Below are 7843 nucleotides of genomic sequence, written 5' to 3'. Positions count from 1 at the left end.
CTAATCGGCAGCCGAGATATTGTCGCCTTCGTCAGGCCTGATGAGAGGAGTTCAGATAACATCGAACAGCGACTCGAGTAATATGGATGGAGATATGCTAAAACATACCTCCATAGAGGAATCGGCGATACTTTTCTTTGCCAAGGTTCTATTTATGAATTAACAAGACAGCAGATTGCCTAAAACAGTTGCCCCACTTTAAAAGGACATAAGATAATTAGCAGCTAGATTTCTAACAGAGGCAATCATCATCACATAATGAAAAACAATACAACATAACAAATACAAGTTATTATTATTATTATTATAGTAATTTTTACTTTATTAGTAGTATTATTCACATTTTGTTATCCCAGTTGATGATTACTGTTGCTGCTGCTAGAAATATATTAATTATTATTATTATTACTATTAGTCATTGTGGTAGTACAAGTAGTGATATAAATTAATTAATTCATATAGCTGCAATATTAAGGATTGACGTAATATACAGCGAATAATGACATGGATATGTTAAGATATAGCACAAGAAATACCAATATAAGGGTGCTTTTATTACCATTGTCCACTGCTAAGATAGTCGATCCCAGGACAGTTATTCTCAGGAGCAAGAATGCGGTGGCCCACACACCACAGCATGAATACCAAAAAGTCTCTAACATTTATCAAAGTGTCAATCTTTCATTACTACTAGTAAAACTTAACTAGGATCCCAATACTTTAAATACTTGGTATCACGTGTGCACACTCATCGCTTTCAAATAAAACTTTCATGTTTGACCTACAGATGGCAGTATCCACATTCATTTGAACTTGCCGGAGGGTGAATCTGTCGTAAAGGTATGACAAATTTCATGTATTGTTTTAATTTGTTTAATTAACTCATGTCTAAGACTTGTATGTATACAGAAATATACACAGAGTGCATTGATGTACACATCAAACATATTCATTTGCTTTGTTAAAGCAAAAGTTTCCAACCTTTTATGACCCTGAGTTTTGGGTGAGGTTTTACAAACATTTTCTGGAAAAATCAATGACAGTGGTGGTCTAATTTGGTCTTTCTTTTTTAAGGCATCGTATTTTATCTGTCATAATCATAGCACAAATATGCTTTAAAAGTATGGTATCTGAAGAAGACCTCAAAACCCTATACTTATTGATTGGCCAAGCCGATGCCATGAAAGCATTTTTTTTTATCATAGCAATGACTACGCTTTGATTGGAAGGATAATACAGTAGTTGCCACAATTTTGATTTTGATTCATTTTGTAAAATGTTTTATTATTGTTAATGTTAAATACTAGAGGAATCTTACAATGCCTGATATCATTTTTCTGAAGACAGAAACATCTTTTTAACCCTGTTAAAAAACTAACTTTAAGTGTCAATTATCACTACAAAGCTAACAAACGTTGTAGGTAATCCAGGAAAGAGTATTTGTCGCAACCTGTTGAAATATATTACCTCCTTTCACCCTGTGACTTTTAAAGTCACCACCCAAAAACGTTAAAATCAAGTGTGACTCTGGTTCAAATTGAGAGTAAAACTGTATTATGTTGTTCACATCCTGAACACTTTCTGACCTCCAGCAGCACCAGTCTTCCCTTCACATGGACTCATAAAACCCACTTTAGTAAGCCTTTGTGTGTCAGCAGACGGGAGGTTAGCACAAGCACTACTTGACAGAGAGGGGGGGGGGGAGGGGGGAGACAAGGGAAGGTGGTGGTAGCTGGAAGGGGTGCAGTGGAGAAGGAAATGAGGTCCGGACAGAACATCTTTTCTCAGCGGAGGCAGTGGCTGGAAGCACAGCAGTGGGTGTCTGTTCTTGAGCTGTAGGTGAGGATCAGGAGGTGTTTGTTGCCACAGTTCACAAGCAGGGCCCCCTGACAGCTTCGTTTGATGTGGTCGGCCCCTGTCGACGGCTGGCTCTTTGCGCCGACGTGACAGTCATTGCCTGGTGAGTGACTGTCAATGCCCCTACCAACAAAAGAGAAGACAGGCTTTCATGGGGCCTGATAATACCCAGGCCGCGATGAGGCCGCCGTTCTCACATACTTTGATCATGAGGATTCTTTTGCACACCTTTGTAGGGGCTGCCTATTTGTTCAACAGATGGAGAGTAGGCTGTTGTTGAAACAGCTTCACCTGGCCAGGGAGATATTATGGAGATGCTTCTCTATGAGATTTGTGCACAGCTAACATGCCTTTTGACACAAGTCTGTCAGTTTGTCTGAACCTGCTGAGTGTACATGCAGAGGTGAACCCATTACCCCTGGTGATGATGTACTGAATAAATTAATGCTTTGATGACGTAACCAGTCTCACAGTAAAACGTTTAGAAATATCTCCCTTTTTGTTTTTAATAAAATCTGTTACTACCCCAGCTGTCAATTTGCAGAGTGAAAAAAAATGCCAAGTCAGCATTTTTAAATAGTTCACCCAACAACCTTCCCTGTCTGTCTCTGCTTCCTTGTGCTTTATATAGACCAGATTGTGTGTCCACACAGGTGTAAATCGTTTTTCATCTCTTTCTATCAGATGCTTGGACCTTTGCTTGTTATCTTGCTAAAAGCTGCACTACATCTCTCAAAACTCCGTTAGCATCTGAACGATAATTCGCTTATCACAACGCTGCTAACAATGAACAATGATCGTGAAGCAGGACATGCAAATGTCATCAGTAGATCCAAACTGTGGTGGTCTTGTCAGTTCCTTCAACTACATCCGTTTGTTTAGCAGCCAACCACAACTAGAGATATCTATCACACCTGTGCTTTGGTCTGAACTGAACTACCTGGTACTGTTAAGATCAGAAAACAATAACTGCATAATCACTGACTTTACATAAAATAGACTGTTTCTTGAATTATATGACTTTGGCATATTGTCTGCATAGGCACTTGCCTTGAACAATGTATGTATGTAGAAAAGTGATTATCTGAAAAAGGAAAGTTTTTGTTAAAAACTGGTGAGATCCAAGAAGCTACGTTAAAAGGCAGCAGTCCAAGGATACAAAGTTAGAAAAAGAGCAAGAAGAAAGCAAGACAAGCATTTAGCAGGGACAGAAAACAATTAATAATAGGGAGCTTTTACTGAGGGATTGTCCGTGCTAGGAAGGAGGTCAGGTTTCAGATCCTTTTGAAGACTTTGATAGTACAAAACAGGCCTCATTATAGAGATATTATCTCTATTCAGATACTTACAGAGCTGCTTCGATCCCTGCTGGGAAAGATTAGGTTCCTCGACTCGAGAACATCCTCCTTAGGGTGCCTGGCTCTCTGCGTGCCTTTCTCTGTTCACGACACACCCACATTACACAGGTCAACACAAATCAGTTCAAAGCAGCAAAGCTCAACAAAACTCACTTAATACAGATTTCTCATATTCCAATTATTCTTGTAAGAGTGGGAAAAAGGGTCAAAAGGTTGGTCAATTAACCAGACATTACTAACAAACCAATAGTTATTTTGTCTTTTGCCGATGTAAGACCATTGTCCACAAAACGAAAATTTGTCCGGGTTTTAAAATATTTTGGACAGTATATAATATTTTAATCTTTCATTTATTGCGTTGGTATTTGTGTCGCTTTAAGAATCAATAGGATTTCAGTTCAGTCCAGTTTACTGGGGCCTCCACGACTATTTGCACCTCCAGTAAAGAGATATGTTCTTGAGTGGATAGCTTCAGTAGAGGATTCAACATGGTAGCTATGGCAAGCATTTGGGACAGAACTGTGAAAACTGTTAAAAACAGCAAGACTATTTTGCAGTGTGATTTTATTGACAACCATTTGTAATATTAACATGCCTATCAAAGTAACTATTGTGCTACTTTAAAGAATAGGGTATAAATACACATTGCAGTTCAGACACTGGTAAGGTAATAACTAAGAAATATTTGTATATCAAATGTAATCTTGTATTTATGCTTTTATAGTTTTGCTTTTATGTCACGTAGCTGTATGTTCACAAATCTCAAAAGATTACTCAATCTTTCAATATAAGACACTTGCTTTTGAGTTATAAACTAAAGATTGTGACATACATTTCTTACAGATTGCAAATGTGCACTTTAGGTGATGGGAACTTGACAAGACAGTTATGTGCCACATGTCTTGATCACGAAAGTAAACGAAAGGCTGTTATTTACAACATCAAAGCATAGCACTGTAAAACAGCAGGTTGTTGCATGTTAGGACATTGATAGAAAAGGGACACATAAGACACTTGTCTATGGTCTGGCACTGAGCTCAGAGCCCAAACATTTGCTTCTAAGACACCACAATCCAATCTGCTGCCACATCTGACATTCACATGAGGCCCAAACTTCGTTGATGACCTCAGAAAGCTCTTTAATTTTTCAAAGAGATTTTAAGTACATAGAAGGATATATGATTTTAATTACAATAAACTTTTATCAAGGAAGAAACAGCTGTGTCTTCTTCAGCTCAATTTTCCTCTGTTTCTTTTGTTCCTACTCTATGTGTTGTTTTTCTACAATTACAATTTTTGCAATTAAAGCACAAAGCAACAAGTGATTTTATACCTTTTAATCTTTTTATTATTAAAATTTGACCAACAAACTTGGTTTACCAGGCTAACCAATAAAATTGAGCACTTTTGAAATATCCAGGTTGGATAAGATGTTGCTTGTCAATTGGACCATGATAATATTTAGATGAGCTTCATTCAAAATTCAAAAAACGTGGGCATAAATGGCCTTAAAAGATTGCATCAAGCACTACCATTATATACTATTATATGAAGTGACTGAAGTTATAGCTGTCTGAAATACACACCATGTTTATCATGTTTATGAAGTCATGTTGTCATAATTTGAGCTTAAGATCATAAACTAATTTTTGGAACATTCCCATTTGGGAGCATCAAGTCATTCAGATTTCAAAGCAGCAAAAGCAGCCTCAGACCATTTGACTGCAGTATGATGCTCTTTTTCTGAAATTCTGGGTTTGTTTTATGTCAGATGTGATGGAACATGTGAAGTCTTGATAATCGTCCAGATGTTTTTTTTTTGTTTGTTTGTTCTGAATGTGATGTATGAATTCTTGGTATTTGTGTTATTTTTGGTTTGCAGGGTTTGGGGCCTTGAGGCTCCAATTCTCGCTTAATTTCTGTCTTGTTGTTGAGTCATGAACACTAACCACCTTTTGTCCTTATTCAGAATCATTACTGTATCAGATCAAAAACAATGATGTCATCTTCAAAATTCAGGAGTTTCACGCTGAGATGAAGAGCTATAATTTGTGTACAGAGAACGAGGAGAGAACATGCCTGGAGGGGCAATGGTGCTGATGGTGCTTCTGTGCTGAAGAAGGTGCTTCCTGGTCCAATCTGCTTATGCCGGTCACTCTGGAAGCTGGTGAGCCACTGATAGGTGAACCTTGGTCCTATTAGCAAGGTTAGCTTCTGGTGGATGATGACTGGGTTGATGGTGTTAAAAGCTGAGCTGAAGTCCACAAACAGGAGGCTGTTTGCGGGATGAAGTGCGGCCCCAAAATGACTGCATTGTCTGCTAACCTCTTTGCTCAGTAAACAAACAGCAGGGGGTCTGTGATGTCCTTCAAACTTTTCAATACCAGTCACTCAAAGGATTTCATGGCCACAGGCGTAAGAGTGATAGGGCTCTAGTCATTTAACCCTGTGATGGTGTGTTTCTCGGGGACCCAATGAACTGACTTGATAAGCCGCTTTTTTTTTTTTTTAACCTGGTAAATACAACCTGTCAACAGAGAAAGGAATGCTAGAAGATCTCGCAAAACAAAACATTTTGTCCTGATAAAAAGAAATTCAAGGTAAGAAACAGAATCACTGACATCAGTCACTCTGGAAAGGAATACAAAGCAATTTTAAGGGCTTAGGACAAACTATATTGAGAGCCTTTATCTACAAATTGAGAAAACATTAATCAGTATTAAAGAGCCTATTGAAAATACCACAATCGCTTATCAATGACCCACCCACAAGGATCTACTGGTCCACTGGTGAGGTGAAAACTGCTTGGAGATTAAACGTATTTATTAACACAGTGGAAATGGCAGTGGGCTCCCACATCTTCTCCCCTCACCATCTTTAGCAACACTGTGTCTACTGTGGATCACTTCCTGTTGCTAGAAGCCACTTTCTCAGAGTCTAATTGTCCTCGTTAATAGACACCGTTTAGGAAAATGCCCAGCAAAGACTGTCCCTGCAGTATCAACTAAGGCTGGTTCTGGTCATCTTCGACAACGCCTTTATTCAGTTTGTCTTGTGTACCTCCATCACTGTGTGGTTTGGCTAATCCACAAAACGAGGCAGGTCTAAACTACATCAAACAGTAAGGTCTGCAGAGAAAATCATTGGTGTTGACCTTCATTCCATCCAGGACTTGTGCAGGTCTAGAGTCAGGAAAAGGGCAGTTGCCATCTCTGCACACCCCACACATCCTGGACACAAACTGTTAAGACTTTTACCTTAATGTCAACGCCATAGAGCAATGTTTGCAAAAACCAGGAGCTCGAGAGACAGCTACTTCTGTGAGGCTGTCTCTCTAATGAATACTTAAAAGTACCCAAATCATTACCAAAAATTTCCACTAAATGTTGTTTTCTCTTTTGTAAAAACACTGTATATTTACATATAAACTAAAAATGTTTGATTTTTACTTCCCTTCTATATTTATATTTAACATCTCTTCATTGAAAGCAATTTGGAACTGATATAAAAATTGCTTCTTTTACTTTGTTTGATGATCTAAAATTTTCAAATGTGACCGAAAAGCAAAACCAGAATACATCCATAAAGGGACAACCACCACTGTAAATAAGGGTAACGAATTTTTAGTTAAAAACATACAAAACAAGTGACTGGTCTCGTTCTCGTCCTCTTTTCTTCATCTGAATGGTTAAAGGTTAGATATAACATAGATGGAACAGCAGGTCTAAAGAAGTGGTTAAAATGCTTAAACAGTATAAAGCTGCTTTCACACTTACTAAGTACGAAATTCTCAAAAGCTCTTCTAGTGCTGGACAAACAGGACCCAAAAGTGGTACTTGCAAGTCAAGGAAGCCCCCCTCTAAAGAAAAGATGAAAAGATGATTTATAAAGCTCACAAATGAATTTTTGCAGCTCTTGTTTTGTGTTTTACAAAAATATGCATGTGAAAGAAATTAAGGTATATGACTAGTTAAATTAGAAACGAAATGAAATAAGGCAATCTGAATTTCTTTGTTTAGCCTATGGGTAATTTGTTTTGCTACATTTTCTTGAAAGATGACATAAGGCTTAACAGGATTAAACAGGCCGGCTGTACATCACTGCCTCAACCTAATCAGGATTATTAAACAGCTTGTAAAAAACAGACAAGAGTGTGGGAAGTCACAAAAAATGTGTTTTTCATTTCCATTCCGCTCTGCTAAATTAAATGGTAAAGATCAGAGGGGGTGTTTCACTGAAATATTAACACAGGTGATCAAAACGTCTCTCTGGCATCCTCTGGAATAGCTCTGCTAACACTTCTTCAACCTGCAACAGGGAACCTGCTCTGTGTCTCTGACTGCTTGATGATTTAAACCAGAAGCCGTGAAAAAAAAAAAAAGCAAAGCCTTCCCTTAATTTGTCCCATATGCCTAAAGAGAAGAAATGAGCATGAAGGTGTCAAAAAAACTGCCTCCTAGCTGGCTTAGGGTCTGTTATGAGACAGTAATGGAGATGATTTGCTACAAAATGCTTCACATCAAGGGGACACAGCGGAGGTCATAAGATGGAACTGAGGTTTTCTAAGTTTTTCCAGGTGTTTGTGACCATGAAAGGGCAAAAATGTGTGTTTCTCACACAGTGAACTC

Source organism: Xiphophorus hellerii, chromosome 9 (assembly GCF_003331165.1).
Source record: "Xiphophorus hellerii strain 12219 chromosome 9, Xiphophorus_hellerii-4.1, whole genome shotgun sequence".
In the NCBI taxonomy this organism is placed as follows: Eukaryota; Metazoa; Chordata; class Actinopteri; order Cyprinodontiformes; family Poeciliidae; genus Xiphophorus; species Xiphophorus hellerii.
The sequence above is the reverse complement of the archived record's forward strand: the minus strand, read 5'-3'. Positions refer to the sequence as shown.